The following is a 24101-nucleotide window of genomic DNA, read 5'->3' on the forward strand; positions in this document are numbered from 1 at the left end:
ATGATGAAATACCCAAGCCAACATTGCAAGCCAATATGAGAATTCCACTTACACCTCACAGATGCGAGTTCCCAGGAAAATCAACTAGATGTGCACATGTGAAGGTGATCTACGAAGCCGGTTTAGTTGCACATTTAAATCAACGGTAGCTCTGAATGATGCTTCGCTCTCCCAGTTTAACAACTGGAGAGCTAATTAAAACATAATTAATAAAGAGGGGAGGGGGACAGAAAAGCAAGTGGATGTTCAGCGTAGTTGCTGTGCACGCTCAGGTAAACTGCCTTCAGCAAATCTAATCTGCATAAGGCAATGCAAACTGGGTACATAAATTAAATCTTACCAAATAAATGCTTTGGGAAGAGAAAAGAAGTTATTTCCATCTATCTACATGCATTAGTTAACACCCAGTGAAGAAACCCCAAACGCCTGCACGTTTCAGAACAGCTAAGAATCTATTCGTAAGGTGCATTCAAACACCATAATGTGAACAAAATCTGTTTTGCATGCCAATATCCTTGGAGAGGGCAATATTCATGCAAGCTGATTCAAGCTACCCTGAAGATACGCAGCTCTCTGCCTTCCTATGGCAGCTCTCAATGCCTGCGGACAAGAGAGATCCAGAAATGATTTTCCTGGAGACTATAGGCAGCTGCTCCTCAGACTCATGGAAGCGTTTTCTTCTTGGGCATTACAGGAATGACTTAGGAAAAAAAGAAAGAGCCTTTTCTTTAAAGCAGTTTTTCTTTTCAAGCTGTGTACACCACTTGATACTTACTGTACATTCAAACCAGATGAGGTACTCAAGCGAGGGCTCAGCAGCAGCACACTGAAGGTGTGTAATGGGTACCTACCGAACACAGACCAATTCACGTGGCTTTGCTTATTTATCAGTGCCACTCAGGCACTGCTGACAGCTGTAACGCCCGCCTGCAGTGGCACCTGGGATGCTGCTGACACACCACTACCTTTGTAAATCTGTGCCTACAGGCGGACGATTCTAAGGAACATGTTGGCAAATACACACAGCATCTCCTTTTGACCGTAACTAGAAAGGTTATTTTAACTGCTGTGCCACACTGTGCTGACTCTGAATAGGAAAAATGCTTTAGAACCAAATTTTGGTGAGATTAATCCCCTCCTCTAATTGCCTCGTCACTGAGCAATAGCTCACCTGTTTACTGATGGCTTCTGACCATATTATTGTTCCACGTGGAATTGTTCTGTACACATGCATACTCTTACATACATAGAAATTCATACATCTGTTACTGTTATTGCTACCCATTGACTTCCAAATGCAAAGCCTATGACTTGTAAATAGAGCATTTCAGCTCTCCTGAAAGTAAAGCACATGGTTTGGTTCTGATAGCATACGCAGACCATAAAGAATTCACCTCACAATGAAGGTGAAAAGGGAACACAGGTCAGCTGCTCAACTATTCTAAGCCAAAGGAGTCCTAAACTATCAGAGGAAATAAAACACTACAAGATCTACATAGAATCTGCAGTTACCAGACAATGGTAAGAGAATGGTTGGATTCAATAAACAAACCTCATGATTATACAACTTCTAACCGAAATGTTCAATTGCTTTTCAATGTATAATTTAAACAACAAAATGCAGCTGCTTCATCTCCTCCCTCCAGCCCCACAATTCTACTACATCTTCTGCCTGGTGTTTTCTCATTATCAATAACAAGAGGTTTCATCTATTTTCATTCAAAAAGGAGAATGCTGCTTAGAAACATTAATTAAACCTCGTAACACTCCTGTGAGGCAGGTAGGTGTTATTATCTCCACTTTACAGATGAGAAAACTTGCATTTTAAATCATGACTCACATAACTTTCCAACAACAGTTTTATAGCAAAGCCGTGAGCGTCTTGCAATGCCTTATTTCCAACCAACAGAATGCATGCTCTCTTTTCAACTGGCAGGAATTTACTTGCCATTCTACCACACACGACAATTCTTGTTTTGATCGACAGTGTTAATTTGTCATTAGCATGAATCCTTGTAAGGAAATACAAATACATACCCTACCCAGATTGTACTTTCATTATTTCACTTTCTGTTTGAGCTGAAAATGAGATGAAATTTTGTATCCTGTGTTAATATCACTCTTCATCTGGTTAGCTGATGAATTTCATCCTCAAAAAGAAAATCCATGCTTCTTGAAAGCATCTGAATTGCTTCTTGTGACTGAATCCCAGATTTCTTCTCGCATTTACGTTTTTTTAGTGTATGTTGTTTGGTTTCTTAATCTTTTACTTTCTTTTCTAATTACTTCACTTTCTCTTTGAATTATTCCCTGCTATAATTGCCTTTGTCCTGTATCTCTTTGTCTCCCTTTTTAAAGCTTTTCCAATAACGTGATAAAGGACGTACTTACAGATAAAGAACAGCCTTATGGTGTATCAACTACCTTGAAGAGATGACTGCCAAATCTCCTTGTCTCACACTCTCCCCACTTCCAGCTTCTTCCTGTGTACAGATATCTGCACCATCCCTCCTACCTGCTTGGCTACACTCCTAAATATTCTTCTCTTTCCTCATCCTGCGTCACTCCTAAAACTCCATTTCCTTCCTCACAGTTCCAGAAGCAAACTTTCACAGCTCCCCTGCCTTAACTTCCTTGCCTACATCTCCCATCTCAGCTCCTCATAATTTCCTCCTTACTCAAATTGTCTCAAACACCTTTATAAACTCTTTATTCCTCCTCCTCCTTCCTTCTGTACCACTATGGAACAGAATGTACCATCCGCTGAAACAACTTCTACCATGCATTCAATTAGTCCAAAAAGCATGAGAGTCCAACCTACTTTTAAAAGAGGCTAAATTTGTCAAGTGTCTTCCAGAAAAAGCCTTACTCCTCAAAATCAGCCAAAGATTTCCTGTGTATTTTCCCAAACCTAACAAATCCATAGCCCACAAAAGTGGCAGCCTCCAGCTCATTAATAACTGCTTCTGAATGGGCACGCACATCACTCAAAAAACAGCTATTAAAACAAGTAGATTAAATAAATTGTTTGCTGTTGTCATTATGTTTTTACAAAAAAAAAAGATCATTACATTTTACTGAAGAAAGAGGATTCTTGAATGTCTTCTTTAATTATTATTTCTCGTATTTCAGAAAAGCATCAGAAGTTAAATCAGGCCTTTTTTTTTTGTTCCTTTGTATCATACAATTTAACACATCTTGTTTGTACTATCTGCTTTAATGAAGAGAGTTTGCCATAGTACAGTAAAAATAGGTAGCTTTGTTATTCACATACAGTCTGTAAATGACAACTTGTAGGCTTTGAGAACCGCTCTCATCATTTGGAAGCTGCAACAAATGTTCAGTCACTGCTTTCTCTTTCAGCTCCCAGAATTACAGCTGGATTCTTTAAACATTATGTGTGGTTTCTTGCATTTCAAAGCTCCTAAACTACTTGGATTGCATGAAGCAAAAATGCTGCCCACAGACACAGTCCTGTTTCCACTGACTTCATGCTGCAGCCAAGAAGTATGGAATGGAAGCAGGATGCCTCAGTACACGACACCACTGAACGCTGCAGCCCCCATCATACCTCACAGCTGAGTTGTGATTCATGTTCACTTCCACAGCACAAAAAAAGTCTATTCCTGTTTCATCACACCATAAAGGTAGAATCACAGAGTGGCTTGGGTTGGAAGGAACCTCAAGGATTGTGATGCTGTAACCCCCCCCTGCCACAGGCAGGGCCACCAATAATGTCAGAAAAAGGTTCTTCCATGCAAAAAGAACAATTCTATTCCTCCAACAGAAGAATTGTTTGCTGTTTAATTACCATCACACTATTTACATTCACTGCTTTTACAGTTTCTCATGAAAAGCATACAACCTAATGGAACAAAAGGGATGCACTACAGCCTATTGCTACCATTACTTACTATTGCCATCTTGATCAGAGACTTACTCAAGCTCTATCCAATTCCTGCACACTCAATGAAGGTGCAGAGTTACACTGTTGGGTGCCTGCTGGAGAAAAAAGAACAGTACAGTTGAGTTTCTTTCCCTTCTAACATTCCCTAAGGTTACTCCTCTGTTTGCATTCAGCTGGTCATAGAAGGAGTATCCAAAACCCTTTGAAAACTTCACGTATACAGCCAAGATCAGTTCGTGTCACTAGCAGAGGCCTCTCACAGCACATCAGTCTCACTCTCCACTGCCGTCATTCACTTTTTGCTTAATTCCAATGTTTTGCCTTTTTTTTCTCAATTTCTTTTTAACCTACAGCATCACAAACGATGTGAGCCTTGTCTGCCACGGAATGTGCCACTGATGAGCAATCACTTCTCCAATACTTAAAAACAGGTTGGGACCCACAGAAGAGCAGTTTCAGTGAAAGACTCCTACACCTTTGGTTTCCTCCTCTGTGTGCATCAATCCCATCTTCACTGAAATCACCCACTCTTCTCAAATAGTTTCTTATACTCTGTGAGACAACAGCAGAGAACAGAAGTGCTGCTGAAATCCATATCACACTTAAACCTGTATCACATTTAAAAAGAAAATAATCGTGTTTTGCTTTCCTTGTAATTTCTTCACATTTTGAGGACCGTAATAATTTACCCTCCCTGCGGCATACGAAAATCCAGAGTGAGACTTGGTTCTGCTCTTCTGAAAGCCAGCGCCGGGCAACATCAGAACAAAGTGTGAACACAAGCTCCTTAGCATCAGAGGAACACCGGGAACATCAGAAGCTGAAACGCGTGTAGGTGTATTAGCAGTCCTACCATCCATCTGTCAGAAATCTTCGATGTTCCTGCACATCACCCACTGGCAGAGCTGTCTGCCAAGCAAAAATATTATGAAATGTTCATTATATACTAAAATTCCCCCCCCCTCCTTTCCTGAGGAGGAAATGGAAAAAGCAGTTCCTCCGTAAACGCAGGCTTACATCGTTACCAAGAAACACTGAGACTTTCAAATTCCCCAATAAAGGAAAATCTACCCAGAAACCAGCAGGCGGGACTGTGATTTTACATATATTTTAGCAAACTTTACTTACCACTGCGTATACTGACTTTTGGATCACAGATATCTCATTTTTTAAGGTACGTTAAAGACGGAGTTTACAATTAACTGAACAGACAGCGTACAAAAGGCTTTTAGAACTACACCATATGGTCTAGGGAAAGGAACAATCTGGACTATCCACATTTCAATCTGCAGGCTTGTCCACCTCTATCACACATTGTATTGCTGTAATAAAATATTAAGATAGAAATGTAGAAGTGAAAATAATCTATCTTTTGCACCACCAAGGGAACAAGGCATCCTACAGTCTAGTGTGTTTATTAAATATTTTAAGTTTTATGATTTTGGCACAGTGAATCAGATACAGTCAATAAAATTCTCAATTCATTTAAAACAGTATTTCCAGAAGGGTATGGGTGGGTATTCATCTTGCGCTTCAGGGAAATAAAAAATACCAGTTTACATGGGGTACACTGGCAGCAGTTTATGTAACAGATGACACATTCTTGGAAATCAAATAAAAGCAGAAAGAAAATACCCATTGTTGCTTAGTGAAGGACTAATCACATGGTCACAGCTGGAACCAGTGTAAATCATTCATTAATAAAATTCTGTTGGAGTAGTTACTTTTTTTCCTGCTTTTCAGCTGACAGCAGAAAAATCATCTTTCAATTCTTTGTAGAAATAATACATTTGTAAGTATTTTGTAGCGACTATTAAACTTAGTAAATCTTTGCAGGAAAAAGGGGGGAAAAAAAGAATGCCTACAACAAAGACACTGTTGGCTCTAAAGAAAGATAGATATATATTCATGTATTTTACATGCAGTCCCAGAACACAGTCCAGGGAGATACTTGCCACACTTGGAGGTACTGGCCTGACTTGTGGTTTCACAGAATCCAAACCTAGAGAAAAATCAGCTGATGTCCTTTGCAGAGCAAATTTTGTAATACAAAGCATTATAAATGCTTGATTTGACAGCCTTACGAGTCACAAGCCTCAATGCAAACTAGAAACTTGCACTAGATTAAATACAGACACTAGAGAAAAAGTCTGTGCGATGGTTAAGTGTTCCATAAGTACAGATGCTGTTGGACACGGGTATCATGGGCTGACCCTGCTGTGAGCAGGACGAGATGAGGTGAGCTGCCAAAGTCCCTTCCAACCTGAATTATCTTATGGCTCTATGACCCCTCACACTAGAGCTTTCCCTTCCTGAGCCACGACCCTCCTTTTCTCTTTGACTTTGCAATCAGTGCAACAACTATCTTGAGCTTCATGTTTCATTGCCCCCAACAGCAGGGAAAAAAACGCACACAAATCCATAGGACTTTACAGAAGAAGGAATTATGAACTCACAAAAATCAGCTCATCCTCTGCAATTATCCTGAAAGAAACCCCTTGCCATATCAGTGTGGGTACGTGAGCTGTTCTACACACAATTCCACAGGCCTTTCTTTCCTTGTAATACTGGCAATTACTGAGGTACAGTAAATAATAACTACACCATTTAATGTTGAAAGCTGCAGAAACACGAAGTAAACGGGACAGGTTTTTCTCCATTCCAAGAGAAGAAAAAAACCAAAATCACATTCCTTATACGGTGTCAACGCTGCATTTTAAAATGATGAAGAATCCTTTTAATTGAAAGGTTTCTTCAAATGTAAAAGTTAAAAATATATTATCTCCCTGACTCTGTGCCTAATAAGCAGTCTGAACAGACTTAAGGAATCCTGGCTTGATAGGATATCTGTGAGCCATTGCAGGATGCAAAGGACTTCTCAAAACTCTATCCAGCCATGGACCCTTCCAACACAGCCACATAAACCCCTGCAGCCAGTGTGAACACCCAAGTGTACAGCCCAATACATGCTTACGTTTCCACATAGTCAAAGACTCAATTCTTCAGTTTACTGTAGTTATCCCTACCTCACAGTGACATCTTCTGTAAAGAGATGTACTTTATTTGTAATTGGTTGATGTAAACAAGAAAGCCCTGGTTTTCCAGTAACTAACTACAAGCTATATGAAATGCCAAAGTTAACTGTTAGTGTCATTAGTGCTATTTTACATAAAGGAAAAATCACTACCTAAGTAAACTACAGCATGTAAATGAAGCGCATCTCAGACTGCCTCATGCAGAGATAAAAAAAGAGCCCTGAATTTCTTGCTAAGTTCTATTTTAGTTATGACTAGTCTTCATGAGCATGGGTGAATCTGAAGACAGGCACATGAAATGAGTACATAGTTGACCAGAAAGTGCAACTAAATACAAGCAGTGGCAGAAAACATTAACTTTCATGTATGTACAGTCCATGACGTGAACAGGCATCATTTGAATAAGACGCCATTTTCTGTTCTTTCTCTCTTTACAAATAAGAAAGATACTTCTTTTTTTGTCACAGAAAAATGCAGTCAAGTAGACCGTGGCTAAGCAGGAGCTACAGTTCAGTTTACTGCATTCTGTTTGGTGATGTGTTTCCATTTCAATAAAACACGATGAATCATAAAATGATAAATATAAACATCTATGCAAAAAAAAGCCTTTCCAAAGGCAGGAACAGTGTCTCAAATTCAGCCCCATTCTCTGCCACCCTTCAGGAGCCCAAGCACTATTCTTGTTGAAGCCACTCCACACACATCTGACAAGAATTACAATTTTTTTTCTTTTTAAAATCTGCTGCCAACACCTTACAAAGTATATTGTTTCTTTTGACACCGGTATCATCAAAAGAACCATGACTAAATGGATTTAATGGTTTCCATGCCTAATTGCTATTACGTGGCCATTCATCGGCAGCAGCGCAAGGCCATCATTCAGACTACCTGAGAAGCAATGACTTTGGTTGCAGCCATATATCCAGAAAGCCATCCAACCAGCACCAGCAATGGGTCCCCATGCATGCCTCGATGCCATTCTGATGGACCAGCAGCGACAAGCAAGGGAGGCAAACGGTATAAAAAACACCAAGTGCTGAAAATACACATTAATGATTTTTTCTCATTGGAAACACTGTACCAAGCCGTAGGTAGCCTGGTTCCTCTACATGAAGGGTGACTGGGAAAAAAAAAGCAGTATTTAGGTTAGCAAGGAGACGAGTGTGACAGATATAAGCTAATGTTAATGCTACGAAAGCTAAGATTTACCTTTACTAATCCCTCTCAGTGAAAACAATAGGACTCGGAGAGGAAATGAAAGATGACAAATATAAGACAAGAGAGCACGGCGGTGAGAGGTGGGAAAAGGAGAAACAAGGAGGCACAGGGGAGGGCTGCAGCTGCCTCACCTGAAGAGCTGCAATTTGTTTGGATCAGCTTATTTAAATTAGTGCAATAACACAGTCATGTAGACAAGAACCAGGATTATTAATTTCCATGGATATTATCCAAGTGTGCATAAAGAAGCACAAGTTCAGGGATTTAAGCTTCTGGGATGATTCATACTTTGAAGTCAGCAGTAGTAGTAGTTGGCAGAGCCTACAGTGGAAAGTAGCAAGCAAGAGGAGTCGGATTCCTTTAGGTCATTAAGGTGTAAGGTCCTGGCAGCAGTTATGTAAAAAATAGAGGTATTCATAGGAAGGGAGCAAATGTTTCTAAGCACTCGTAATGCGATGCTGGGAAGCACTCGGTGTTGCCACACTTTCTGTAGAAATAAACCACTGCAGGAAGAACAATGATGTTGAATTAGAGGTAAAAAACATCAACACACACCAGGAGTGAATTGCAGAAAGCAGTGAAGAGTTGATGAGTGTTTCTGACAACGAGAGAAGAGAAAGAGCCCAGGGCTCAACCTAATAGCTATCTTACAACCTAGATTTCATTAAATTGGTATTATATTTTGTAACTGCATATTAAAATGCTTCCTACTTTAAGCACTAAATAGCTTTAAGTAAATGCTTTGTTTTCTTGAGCATGACAGATCTTCAATACCAACTGCAAGTATCAAAGTAATCTTTCACTCAAACGCTTTCAGAAATCTTTCCCTTCTCTTCTCATTTATAAACGTTCAAACCCAGGTCCCTATGCCTTGTGAATAAACCTGAAATATAGCATTTAAATCCATTCGCTGAAAGTTAAGCGCTCCAGCGGCCTGAAGTTAAAAACTGAAGCAAAAGCAACCCCACCAGGAACAGAAGCATTTTCTCCAGTGGTCAAACACCAGAAGGATGTCTGCTTTCAAGTTCCACCTCTGACGTTGTCAAGTTCACACATTGCTGCTCTGCTCACCCCACCCAGCCTGCAGCTTTGTGATTCTCCGCAAGGTTGGTAAGATTTCTTTGAAAAGCTAAACCAAGTGGTGAGCGCGCATGCCAGGTACAGGAGGGCTTTCTCAAAACGCTCACAGCGTCACTTTTCATCTTCTAAGACATACATTCATGTGATCTTTTAATAACTATTTATTTCACACCAAACCAGATATCTCCCTAAAGCCTACCAATACAGCCTGCAGGCATATTTCTTAAATAAAAGTACTGAATCCTTGTATACTCTGCATTTGCATACTAAAGGAATGAATCGGTTATCACAGCAGTAGTAACACTATGCAGCAACTGCTCACCTCTTGGTAAGGGGAAAAAAAAACACCCTGCTTATCTGTTTGCTGTGACACTCTGTACCAGCTGCATTTCTTCCACTCCACAATTGTGGTGCATCATTTTTGTACAAAACTATGACAAGTCTGGCTGCTCTTTAAGTTGCTCAATGCATCTGCTATGTATTTTGTATATACAAGCCTTATCACCTCTTTACTTCTGTATTTCCGCTTAGAGGTTAAAGAAATCGTATGATCCTGTGACTCTGTGAAATGGTACTATTGGTAAAGCAATTACTTGTCAGATACTTTCCTGTGCAACTTACTGTAAACAGAAGTAGTTTCACTACTAAATGCTTCAGAGTTGACAAAATTAGCACACTACGGAGCTTCCAGCAGTGCTTACATGAAATGATGTAAGAAACATAAGGTGCTGCATCAGGACTGCATTTGATTGAATCAGAGGAGCCTAACGCCTGGCTGTGGTCAAGCACTCAGAAAATAACTTGCTATATTTGAAAACAGGGAACTCAGCCCCTCCAAAAATTAAGAAGTGAACACTGCACAATTGTTTACAGTACAAGAATAAGGTTATTTTGACCAAAGGAGCAGACCTGAGAAACAGGAAAACAGCAGAAGAAAGTCCAGCAGGAGAGCAACAGCCCACATGTTCACATGGGAAATACTGAAGGTGAAATTAACTCTTTTGCTCTAAAGGATCACAATTCAGGCTTCTGAAAAATTACTAGGAATGGAGAAAAAATGTGCCGGAGGTTATCAATGCATGATACATTATCGCCTATTATCTAAGAAGAAATTCTTATCTGCTACACAGCATAGCACAAGCTAAATGCCAGTTGGCTTAAAATATTATGAGAAAAGGCCAGTTTCCAGGAAGGCACATGACTGAAACAAGGCTGCTTCTGAGCTTGTAATCAAAACTGCTCAAGTCTTTGATTGCAGGAGGAGCATTTTAAGAACTTGCCTGGGCCTGATTTTGCCAGCCTACCCCAAGCAAAGAGCTGCACCACTGGTGAGGTGCGTCCCAAGGGCCAGGCCTCCAGCAGCATCCCTTGTCCTAAAGCTTCAGTGAAACGGGAGATAAATGCTCTTCTAAATGAGGACATCTCTCAGTGAGCTTCTGTAGGGTCATACACAGGTGTAGCATTTCCTTTGGCACGGTATTCTCTTTGTGATCCTAACTACAGAGAAGTGTAACGCGATGTATTCACGTTATTCACACTCCTATACGAAACATGGCACAGCTTTACATTTTCTGCCTATAGATAAAGTGCCAGCACCGTGCCATGCAAGTGATGCTGCGATGTAATCTTCTAAACGGTGCCATGACAACTAATGTAATTATACGGAAATAGTATTAGCTATATTTATGTTGGGGATAGTCTTACCACACTTCTTAAGAGAACCGTTCTGCTGCTCAGGAATTAGCCCTATCTCCTCTTCTCTGTAACAGCATAATTAGTCATTTTGACATTTTGCCTTCCACAGTGCCTAACAAACTCCTCCCACTCTTATAACTCAGCGCAGAAAGCTCAGATTTAAATTATATGGTTCAGGTAATATATACTCAACATGATCTCCTTTTTTTTTCCCCCCCTAATATCTTCTTTAATTCACCTAAACAGGCTAGAGGAGGAATGCTTAGTGTTTCCTTCCACACGTAACAGAAAATTTGGGCTTTCGGCAAAACAAATAACTGGTAACTCAAGCAATTTCTGTTTTAAGACTCACTTTCTGTTAACATCTTCCAGTTAAAAGGCAGCACAGTGTTTTACACCCCTGCTCCTCAGACCCAGCTCTGCAGGCTGACCCACACCAAGCTGTTCTTCACAGCCTTCACAGCCACACACAAGGCCAAACTGAGCCTTTTGCAGCAACAAATCAACCCAAGCCTCAGGAGTCTGTACACAGTTAATCACAAACACATCCACCAAGTACAAACTTGTAATTATTATTAAAACTATATGGCTCTGTCAAATGTGTGCTAGACCAGGCCGCATCCCAGCTAACACAGAAGAAAGTCATCTCCAGTTCAATATTTCCTTGTGACTGAATTGCAAAACATACACTCTGAATGTGTACAGACTAATCAGCAAATAAGGAGCTCACAAAGCTGCTAGTACCTCACTCTGCAGGCTACCTACCAACAGGTCCGTCAGCACTTTTAAACAACCATCATCATGCAAACACACCGGCTCCCATTCAGCCAACAAAATATGAAAGTACTCTGAGTGATGTTCTTCCTGTTTATTAATAATTCCAAAGTGGATGCTAGCACTTAAAATACTTTAAAGACCTATCCTTACTGTTGTGTTTCAATCACTGGAGATGTGATTACAGCACACAAATCCCTTCGGACTAAATGCCCCAATCCGAACATCTTACAGGTACATTAAAAATTGAATGGGCATAAACAACTCCAGCAGCTTGGAGCTTGAGCTGGTATTGCAGTTATCTTTGTAATTCATAAACATCAACACTTGGGTGGTTTGCATGGGAATAGAAGCAACTAATTATTATCTTTTGCTTAGGGGCACGTATGGTGTGCTCTACAGGTATCGCTACTGCTTTTTGCCTAATATATTGCCTCTTGAAGTCTTTCAGTGTAACAACTTGCTGATACACAGAGCTACCAAACTGCTTGATATTCAAAGAGAATACGCCACAACTTCAGAAAGACGGAGCTAAGAAAGAACAAGCAGTCACAAATCTGTATATGACGGGCAAACGGTAATTTCATATTGCTCACTAAGAAGCAAATCACATCATTACTTAACACAGATTTCCTACAAATATATCTATGCTGTCTAAAAGGCAAAGGTGTGTAAGCAGCATTGCCTTTTTCTGGAAAATTGCTTAATTCTGCAGTGCTTTCTGAATTGCTACCTGGATGACTTGGGCTTACTGACAGTGCATGACTCCACGTTCACAGTTTGACCTCAAAGCAGAACTTGGCCCACTGAGTCTGAGTCGGTCTTTTCCAGCCAGAAGTATAAACTTTACTTTCATTTCTTCACGTAAGTGATTGGTACGACTGGTTAGCAGCAGTTTCAATATTACAAATAATGAGGCAGCACAAATTCTAGAAAATGGAAACTTCCTGGGTAAAACTAACAGCCTCTTCAAACGTTATTTGTGATGTTTTGTTATTAACTATCTCCTCACTAATTGACCTTCCTTTTCAATTTAGGCTGATATTTGCAAGGTTGCTAAATAAAGCAGCAATTCAAAGACTGAAGACATCTTACGTATGCTTTACAGCTAATGAACTTCAAGCTTTGAAAGAAAATACAGTAGAGAAGTTGGTTAAAAACAGCAGAGATTCTGTAAATAGATGCAGTTCTTTAAAAGGGTATCTGCCACTGCACACAACTTTAAAGTCAGTCTTTCAAGTTACAACTGAACAAATCTTTACTTGGCAAAATTACACTATATATACATATATTAAAGAAACACAAGTGTAACAACAATACAATGATCTGCTCATTATCCCCCAAATAGTCGTCTTTTGGTACAAAAAGCTCTGTAGCTTTTTTTTCAGCATCACTATCTGCATGAGTAATCTGGGGGCCCTACTCATCTAAGCTGTTCCCATGGCATGACTGTATGTGCTCATAAAAAGGCAAATAGGAAGGGCCCATGATTGTGATGGGGAAATCTTTGTGAATGATAGCAATATTAGGCAGATGAGTGGCTGGCATTTAACTTACTGTCAGTCACACGTATAAAGTTATGTACAAGTCTAAGTCAACACACTCAGTATGCAGCACAATAATGCTTTCATCTGCTGTTATCTTGGATGCCTTTATGACATATTTCTATTTTCTTCTAAATGCCGTAACATGAAGTCAAGGGGGAAAAAAATCTCTCCATTTGCAGACTGCTGATGACTGCTACACTAGTTACATGAAAAAGCACCACTGTTTAGTCATATCAGAAACCCAACCACGAGGATTTTGCCCCATTCCTAAAATTCACTTTTCTTTTAAGGTACCAAAGACATAATAATGCAGTCACTTACAAAGAGCCTAAAATGGACGCCTCAATTTAAAGTGAAGCATATTTGAACATAAATCAATAGCAGTAGCAGGTATCGTTAAAAATTGCTGGCAATGAACACATGGGGTCCTTTCAAACACCACCAGAAAGCTGTAGCTGCAGTACGCAGCAATATCTGCGCCGGCTTCATCTAGCTAACAGAGATAAAACAACAAAGTCACAAGAAAGCTTTAGCAACCACAATAAACATTTTCCAAGAATGCACAGTATGTAATTACCCTGCTGTCATATGCAAATTCTTTGTCACTGCATCTGCACCGCTGCTGGTACCCGTAATACCTAGACTGATTCGGTACAGGTATGTTAGCATATCTTTAAAACAACACACCTTCCACTTCTTGTCTGAAGACCTATCCTTTGATCTGTTGAAACGTGAACATAAAGAAGCAGAAATCCTTACAAAGAAATGATAATAGCTGGCTGCTTTGATACCTATGGCAACGTGACTGAAAACAAGCAATTCAAAGAAGCAACTAATTCAGTTTAAAGTTATGAAGTTACGAGCCTTTTCTTGTGCGTGGTCTTTAACTTATCTGCAAAGCTCTTTCATCCAGTTTTGTAAGCAAGTGTAAGTAGCCATTCTGAATTGATTATTACAACTTCAGCATGAGTGACACTTGACTGAAAAAGTAAAAGGACGTCAGTTCCCTTTGTTTTCATTTTCAAAGAAGTCACAAGAAAATGTTCTTCCCCCTCCACGTATTTCTTCTATTCAGAAAGGACAAGCTAAAGATTGCAGAGCGGGCACATGGTCTTCACCCCTCTTCTCTCCATAACAACTGAACAGACTGAAATACTTGATCCAGCCGGTTAGGAAAAAGTCAAGACAATGTAAGCGGAACATCATGTCCTACCTTCCTAAAATCAGGTCATTCCTATGCACAGGTACCTTTGCACAATTTGGTCTTAGTCACCTGGAGTCCATATTCTTCCAATGCACTTTGAAGTTATCAAACCAGAATGTGGCTCTTCTTTCCCACAGCAATTTAAGTTCAAGAAATTCAAGGATGGAAGAATTCACTTCATTTTTTTCCCATTCTTCTGAAATTCACACTTAGATCTCAGCAATTCATCATGCCATGATATGTCATGGTTTCAACTTGCACAGAAGGGCTCAGAAACCCAGGCAGTTAAGCCTTACGATAATAACTTCATATTCATTAGCTCCACAAAAGATACAGAAATACACAACTGTTTTTGTAGCTCCAACCATCTCACAGCATAAAAACACGCACCACCAACCAGCAAGCTCCTTGCTGACCATAGAACACATACTTAGCTTTTGCCAGCTGCTTTCAGAACTGCAGCTACTTGCATGTTCTAGGTCTGTGATTAAACTGCATGAAAAATTATAACACGACACAAAAGGCAGCTTTTCTGCATGAAAAGATTCTAAAAAGACTTTAGCTTCTTCCAGTACAGAAGATAAGAGTGTATTTTAGGTCAGTATTTCCTCTTCAGGTTTTCCTCTGAGTTGCAGGGAGGCTTTTTAGTTTCCATTCTAAACAGAGATGAACCAGCCAGCCTAGCAAGCTGGTTCAGTGCTTCAGAGCCATCACACTGCCAACCCGAATGCTATGCCCCTGCTTAGCCAGTGTTTAGAGTTCTGCTGAGGCTGGGTATATATGTTCACCCTGAAGAATGACACTACTCCAGTTCTTCCATCTGATCCATTAAATAAATGATATTTGGATCAGTTATTCAGTGATTTAGGTAAACACATGGCACCTGGAAAGCCACCTAAAGAGCACTTTGATACCACTAAAATCTAGATAACTGCTGTGAGAAAGCAAGGCACTGTTCTAAGCAGAAGGCTTTCATTTTCAGCTGCAGCTTCATGAGGAAGAGTAAAACAATCCACGCTCAGATAGTAAGAATATTGCTTCCTTCAAATCTGCACCCCTACCTGTGACATGGTCTCTTAAACCACATAAAGCCACATACCCAACAAGCTAATAGATATATATACCTCCATATACACAGATATATTTTAAGATCCATACTTTGAGTACTTCCAAGCACACTATAAGGGAGATCTTTGTTTCTAACACAACCCCATCTAAGTCATACTTTGAATTGCCCTGCTATACAAATGTATTATTTATGAACTATTACAGAAACATTTTGGTACTTTGGGATTTATTTAGCACTTTCTTTGCTTCCACAAGTGAACGCAACTCTGGCCATGCCAAGGTCCTAAGAAGCACTGATAAACCCATGGCATACTTGCAGGTACCAGCCAACACCCACGCAGCTGCCTGTGTACCTATCTCCATTTTGTCTCATTAAAAAAAAAACACAAGACCCTGTTACAAAGAATGCTGAAACAGTGAGTTAATGAGTGTATGTGTTGGAAATCACCTAGAAATAATTATTAACTATTTACCAGAACTGTGTGAAATTTCCAGTAGGTAATATTCAAATTCAAGTTGTCAGGAAAAAACAGAAAAAGAACATATACATGTTTATACATAGACTGATGAGTACATATAATGCACCAGTTCACATTCTATGAGTGCTTTTTCTTCTGCATGGGAAAAGCCCACGCTGCACCTCTCTGAGAAAAGTAAAGCAGTCTCCCCCCACACCTCAGCCACTTCCAAACCAAAGCGCAGGGTGACATTTGATGCGCACACTTTCGAAATACACTTAGCAAGTGAGTGGTAAAGTCCTCGTTAAAGATGATGTGAGTTACAGGTATGCAGATGGAAGAGCTGAAGGGGCTCTAGCTGCAGTCTCTGAAATACTTTCACAGCAGCGATCACATGATTCTAGACTGTTTGTTCTCATTACTGTCACCATTTAAACACAGGATATCGCTTTGCTTGCACTAAGACACATTCCACAGATTGCAAAGAACTACAGGTTAATAATTCAGAAAAAAAAAAGAACAAGTGTCTAGCAAATAACATCCTAAAAGAACCACAGAATGATTTGAAACTTTTCCTGCTTTTAAATTACGCCATATTGTTTGCAAGCCTCCCATAGGTTAAAAATAAATCTTATTTCATCAGCAAGTCTTCCATTAGGCTTTAACTTTTAAAAAGTGCCTTCCTTGTTAAATCCAAAATGCATTCCATTTAAAATAGCTGAAAATCCTTCCTGGAAAGGATGAATGATCACGAGACCACACTGTGGTAGCAACAGTAAAAGGAGGATGGTTGAACTAGGTAGGTCTTGTAGGTCCTTTCCAACCTTCTGATTCTATGAGAAGATTGTGCAAAGTCAGAAGTAAATGGCTCCAAACAATACAACACATTGCACACAGTACTGAGCAGCACACTGCAGTCCTGCAGCCCAGTTTCATCCCACTGCTGTTCCAAAGGGCACAGGGGGTCAAGCAGAAGGCTCTGCAAGTGTGATGGGAAGGGCTCAACCCTGGGCATGGAAACTCTTCACTTGTGCTACAGTGCAGCAGCCGAGGAACCGAGAGCTGAGATGAGTTTTACTGTACTCCTAACGACGACACATGCACAGCAAAGCCTACATATGGAAATCGCTAACATCTATGGAGCCACTTAGCTGCACGCTGAAGCTTGAAACAAGTTACAGATGGGCAGGTTGTGCTTACCTACCCAGTACATGCCTGGTACAAATAAATGAGGGGAAAAAATGGAAGTTTATCATCTGTGCAAGTGGTGTTGGCTGTCTGCACGCTCCACAGGTAGCCAGCTCCACAGCCACCCCAACAAACACAGGGCTGCTGTCAGCTCGCTGCGCTCTGCACACATGCTGGTAGGATCCATGTGCAGGTCCCTCCCCTGTGGTTCACACCATGTAAAATCAAGCACTATGGAAGTATTTTAGGAATAGCACCTAAGTTACATAGAGCTGCAGTCTCAGAGGAGAAGGCTAAAATTTCATGGACTTGCAACTGGACTTGAGTACCTGAATGTCTACATCCTTTCTGAAGATGGCAGTTCAGCATCAAAGACTGCTACAAGCTTTTGAAAATCCTATCCTGTATTTTATGTAACGTAAACCACACTGAACAGGTTGACTCCACTCCTGACACACTCAAAATGCAGGGGATGCACAGAGTAGTGGACAAGCTGGGATCAGCTCTGGGTCACCCAGGAACGCCTCCATTGGCAGAAATGTCAGCTGAATGTGGACTCTGATTATTCATTTCACATGAATAATCAAATGCTCCTATTTCCTGTAATGTTAGGACTCTTGTCTTCAGTTACTTCCCTCCATCTCATGTGCATCATCTGCCTTGAAGAGATACTCCTACATATCACACCTTCAAACAGCATAGCATGCAGCAGTGTGTGACTGATAGTTTTCCTCCTTTCAGCAATACCTGAAGTGAAATGCACTGTTGAGGAACCTGGCTTTTCAAAGCTCTGCTTTGCCAACAACTTTTTGCTCTTTGCCTTTGCTATCTCACATGGCAACTGGTTGCCAATGCAAACAGCCAAATTAGGCAAGACTTTCCAACATTACATTCTGAATGACACACTATTAAAACACACCACAAAACCTTATAATAAAAAAATAGTTTTCCTTATACAATTCACACCATGCTTTAAAACTTCCTAAAGCATTTGACTACTCGAGTGATAGCTTTACTATATTCCTTTTCTGGTTTTTGTTGCTTTAATTTATTGAAGAAAGTTTGAACAACCTTCATGTCATGGAGACCTCCAGACAATGCTGCTGCAATGCCAGATGATAGGGCCAGCACAGTTCTGATGCCTTGGAGCACTGAATCAGCAGATCAGTTAGAACACAAGAAATGCATGTCAATATAAGCAACATGATCTAAGAAATACTTGAATTCTCTGCTGCCTTTAGGAGCTTACACTGCAGCCCTCCCCTTGTTGCAGTCTGTAACAGTCTTCTTTCATTATTTGACAACTTATCTTAATTTAACTCATAGGAACTTAAAACCTTCAAGCTTGTTACTTTTCTGTCAAATTTAGTTCATGTTGCTTCATGTTAGTTCAGAAGTTTGTGGAAAAGAAAAGGGAAGGGAGAAGAAAGTGCACTGACATACACAGCGATCACAGCAGCTCATTTCCTTAAACAAATTGGGCTCAGGGCGCTCCGATGTACCCAGAAACTATAGAGATGAAGCACCACCTATCCTTAGAAGAAGCAGTCTCAGCTGGTTTCAATGCCAATGAGATACTGAGCATGTTCCCTTGCCTGAAAATTCTACTTCTAATGCATACATGAATGTCTTTTACACTTGGAGATCCAACTAAATGTTATTATGTCTCTGGGTAAGGACAACTAAACATCCTAAAAGTTCATTAAAAGTAACGTTTTTGGTTACTCTTCCTACTCTGTTGTAGGCCCATCAGTCTCTGAGGCCTGTCACCCGCACATGGCCATATGAAGCTGCTCTACTAGAATTACAAGTGCGGTACAATTGTTAGCAGACACATTCATAATCTTAACATTTCCCACCTCTGCTGCAACCACGTGAGTCCAGATTTTGATTAGAAAGGATAAAAAAAGTCAGCATGTATGTCGCTAATCTTGCCTTCAAGGAAAAATTCCTTTGATTCCCCAAACCTGTAACCTTATTAGACTTCACACACAGTGAAGCACGGTGTGAATTGTGTCACGCTCACTTCTGGGGCAAGCAGAGGGAAAAGCATCTACTGAACACCAAGAGCACTCCGCAGCTGTGCAGAGCACAAAAGCAACCTTCAGGGACCGTGAGTGCCACCACCCCAACACTCAACCAGGACAGATGAAGAAAGGCAGTCCCCATGCAGCACACACTGAACTCCTCACTCCACCCTCCTCCTCCTGCTCAAACAGATGCTGTGTGCAGATATGGAAGGCAGTTCAGTGATGCAGGATGGAGCTGAACTAATGGGTTTGCTCTGGGACTGATAACTGCACAGACACAGCAGCCTACAAGGAGACAACCCAGGACCCCCAGCTCTAGACGGAATTACTGGTGATGAGACACTCAGCTCCAAGGTCTTACGTTTTCTGTCTGAACAATACAGAATTACACACTGCCAGTTTTTCCCACTAAGAGACATGGTATTTTAAAGAAGTATTGTTACCTACTTCCAAAACGGGGGGGAGCAGTACCAGGCTGGGCTGCTTTACATGCCTTCCACAAATCACGCTGGGAATCTCCTCTATGCATCTCAGTGGTGACGTCTGTTCTGCTTCAATCCACCTGGTAGATGACAAAGTGCAATTTTCCCAATTGTAACAGTGATCTTAAGCCTGAATAAAGTTTAAGGGAAAAAATAAAAATAAAAAATAAAGAGTATGAGCTCATCTAGTCTAACTTCCAGACCGTTATAGACTGAGTAATGTCTGCAAAAAGACCACACTCGAGCCAAATGCAAAGGACACGAGTCCATAATTACCTACACCCACTGATCATCGAGAGTAGATAGGTTACTTAGCTAAGCATTTATTTGATCAAGGTCAGGGTTTCCTAACCTTAGTTTTCTACACAATTTTAATGTATTTTGATGGATGCACTATGTCAATGATTATCATCCACATCAACTGAAAAACACAGCAGCAAAACCAAATCACCAACAGAACTGCTGAGTAACTGTTACTGGACTACAAGCGCATTGGACACTCACTTTTCAACCCATGAGAAGTTGGTACCTGTTCACTCTTTGATTGCCAGGTTAGATGATGTGTTTCTACTTATTCCTCAGAATGGCAAAACAGAGTGCCTGTGCACTTTGGTCTTCATAAGAAGCCTCAAAAGCAATAAATTTGCCAGAGAGCTTCCAATGATGAATCCTGTATCTGAAGATGAGTAATTATAATGTGTTCCATTCAGGTAACAAGTTCCCAGTATCCTAATGTCAATTAACAGAATGCACTCTCTTAGTTTCAGATTAAAAACTAAAATGCAGCCAGCACAAGTTCCTGCCTTGTATCTTTCAGGCCACAAAAGCATCCACTACAAAACAATAAGATGGACAGAAACTGCAAAGATTCTCCAAAGGTATTATTTTGCAGATGAGGCTTAGTTACAAAGCTGTAACAGAAACAGCATTGGAGCTTAGGATAGTAAGCCTTTTTGCCAATGTATTTCTTGTAAAGTCAACAATTATAATTTATTCTGATCCTTTGTGTCACCATATTAGTAGTTATTTTTCAGCAATCCCAGGGCAGCAACAAATAATGCCACAGAAGAGGACTGATATAATTACACGCTGAAAGAGATAGGCCAGCACCCTTACACTCAAAACTACCCTCTGTGGCTCCTTCATACCCCATATGTTGCTAATAAAACTGTTTGAATCATACCTATGAGACAGTTTTAGTGATATTGTATCAGGTCCCTAGGTTCTTTGTTTGAGATACGATGTCACAAGAACTATAACTATGCAAATGCTGTGATACAAGATCCCACCGGACACAATATTACATACGTAATTCGCAGTATGAAACTGGGCATTAACAATAATTCTAGTGTTATATAAACGAAGCCACTACGTTTATTGAAAAGCTCGCTACACTACAATGAAATCAAATTTAAAAAGCAATAAAAAGCAGCTGACGTGCCAATGGTAAAAATGGCAACATTGGTCTTTTTTTTTCCCCAAACAAAGTAAATTTGGCTTTGTGCTCATCTGACAGTGCTTTGCAGAAACTTTTAGCACTGACTCTCAACAAACACAAGCGAGCTCCCTCCTCCAGCGATATTAATTAATGATGTAAAAGAGGAATCTTCTGAGCTCCACTGTTAGGAGCCACCACGTGATTTTCAGAATAGGAATAAATTTCAGATTCTTGCTATCTGAGGTTCAATTTCTACTATTCTATTACTGATACAATGGTAATAATGATTAATGCTAAGAAGCACTGCTGTAAATACCAACAGCCCGGGGATAGCAGCACACACTGCACTGCTCACAAAACACCTGCATTCTACCTCTGGATCTGACTTCATATACTGCATGAACTCCAGCAAACGCTTCTTCCCATAACCTAAATTAGAGTCTCTTGATATCATTTCTTGCATGAAATCGTGGTCATTGCTTTTCACATAGAGATCTACACACAAACACACCTGCAAAAAGACAGGAAAAAATCAGTGTAACAAGAAGAGACAGCCATGGTGCATTAAGAAACCCGACAGCACAATCCAGCTTGGCACACGTGCTCCTCTATCTGCTCCCAGTGATTTCTTCCCTCCTCTATTAATTTCTGCTCTTACCAGAGCTGAGGAATGCCAGGCCTTGAAACAAGCGGTCTGCTTCAGAAAGACACCACAAAAAATAAGAAAAAGCCTAAAGGAAGACTGGTAAAAAAAACCAGACTTAGGAGACAGAAGTTCAGTATTTCACCAAAGGTGCTATGAGAATTAATAAGCCAGATAATTTTGTAACACAAACTGTACAGTAGATTTGTATTGTAAACCTTCTCATACACAAAAGAAAAGGCACAGTTCCGTATTCCCTTGGAACGCTTGTAATGCCTTTGACTACAGATAGAAAATATAAATGACACACCACAACTGGCTGTGAAGTCTCACACTGAGAAGCACTGACTTTAACTAAATGATTCAAGGTTTTACTCAATGGAAAAGAAATGGATTTGCAGCCAGGCATACAGTAAGCAAGATGATGAATTGACTGCTTTACAGGAATCTGCCTTGTGTGCTTCCGCTACAACAGCGGCTTACAGAGGAAGTTGTCCTGAAGTTTTCATTTATGCCACCCCCTGTGCAATACAAAAACTGTAGCAGTTTCATTCAGGAAGCATCCCAGGAGACATCTTCGAAGTCAGAAGGCTTCCACCACATCCCAGGAACGTTCTGCCCTCTGCCATCGCTGTGAAGTTGTATCACGGTGCAATTCAGAGAGAATCAGATACCTAATTTCAAAGTTTGAGAAAATAACCCCTCCTTCTCAATATGGCCCAAAGCTGTTATGAAGCAACTTATTTTTAGAAGAAGCACTTATGCAGATACTTAAATTTTAATTAATGGTCTCACTGACTTTACCACTTGCACAGCGAGACAACTCCATGCTTCAATTAAAGCGTGCACAGAAATGCTTCGCTGATTCATGGCCAAAAGGATGACAGGAACATCATTATACAAAATGCTCATAAAGTTTACAAAAATAATAACAGCAATCCCACCCTCCAACAGGGAATTAGGAACCCTACAGAACTCACAGCCTGAGCACTGCTTCCACACTGCTGAACGTGTGAATTTGAAGGCTAAGATGCGCAGACTGAAACGACTTCACTGTGGACAAGAACTTTTGGGAAAGACCTTTAAAATGATACAACTCCGTGTGACCTCTGTCTTTTTATCACTGGCATAAACTACTGGCCAAGGTTCAGTCTGCAGCAGTTGTGAATTTGAACAGAGAAGTGGAGATAGCTGCACCTTCATTTCTGATGACGTGCTTCTTTTTCCATTGATCACATCACATAAGTGGGGGGTTTTCTTCAGTAAGCAATGAATCACTTCCAGTTCCATCGCTGATCACGCTGAACTTGTACAGGAGACATTCACTTCCAGGCATCAGCTGCTCTGAACTGCTGTGCTGCCAACCGTAATACACCTATAACACATCTGATTCTGCAGTAGTATGACACATAAAGAACACCACTTACGTATCCTTCATTATCTTTGTCAATCATAAACTGTAAGCTGTAAATTTAGGCAGAATCCTTAAAGCCACACAGCAACATTTGATTCCCATTCGTAAGCAAAGCTAGCACACCTGATGGCCTGCTGTCTGCTGCTACTAATTGCTGGGGCTCAAGCACAAGAAATTCATTCCCTAAAGACTGTCAACTGTGGTTGATAGTCTAAGCAAGTGGAAAGTATCCCTTTTAATGTACCAGCCACCACGAATTAACTTGTTTCACTGCACTGAAGTGGCTACCCAGGAGCTTCCCAGCTCTTCTCTCCTGCACCCCAGCAAACATCCCATGGAGCATCCTGGTACTTCTGAAGGATGAAGAAAAAAAGCAGTCTAGCAGTAACACAGAAAAATGCTGATTTGTGATGGGCACACCAACAGGGGATGAAGTACAGAGAGATCTCAGGGAGTGAAGATTCAAGTCGGTGTGTTCAAAGAAATACAAGGAGATGGGAACTGGATGGGAGCTGAGTTTGCATGCTTAGTGACAGCATTTTGGTAACCCCTCCCTCTTCAGCTCACGTACTCTCTTGTAGTTCTCAACTGGCAATATAACACAGTCTTTGCTCCCACAGAAATCAACAACACGTTTTTTCACACCAAGGTTTAGCAAAGAATAGAGAAGTCTGTTCCAACATCTAGAACAGAAAATGTTTATCTCAAAATTGATACCAGCTCACTTGAACCAGTGAATGAGTACGCGTGTACACACCAGCATTGCTTCCACGCTCTTTACTTGTTAAGCAGGACACCATGTTTCATTTACAGCTGTTGTTTGTATTCAGGCACTGAAGACAAACTCAGGGAAAGCAGGATTAAATAAGTTTCTAAACAAACAACACACATAGATGCCTTTTAACAGGACCAGACCAAAC

General features: G+C 40.5%; 1 protein-coding gene across 47 annotated transcripts in view; it reads right to left on the reverse strand.

The window, feature by feature from the left end:
- QTMAN (queuosine-tRNA mannosyltransferase) overlaps nt 1-24101 on the reverse strand; it is a 155678-nt gene that overhangs the window by 116005 nt on the left and 15572 nt on the right. For 13 of the 47 annotated variants that reach the window (XR_014947857.1, XR_014947859.1, XM_085552050.1 and 10 more), the window contains exon 3: nt 19652-19766. The exons of 26 other annotated variants lie outside the window; for them this stretch is intronic. The gene's annotated coding sequence lies outside the window, so the exon portion shown is untranslated. Of the gene's footprint in view, nt 1-3914; nt 4003-19647; nt 19817-24101 lie in introns of those variants that run through there. 8 more of the 47 variants (XM_085552075.1, XM_085552068.1, XM_085552065.1 and 5 more) reach the window with 5 other exon arrangements.

The sequence above is a fragment of the Coturnix japonica genome, chromosome 7 (assembly GCF_054131305.1).
Source record: "Coturnix japonica strain WE chromosome 7, WE-NBRP24, whole genome shotgun sequence".
NCBI classification, from domain to species: Eukaryota; Metazoa; Chordata; class Aves; order Galliformes; family Phasianidae; genus Coturnix; species Coturnix japonica.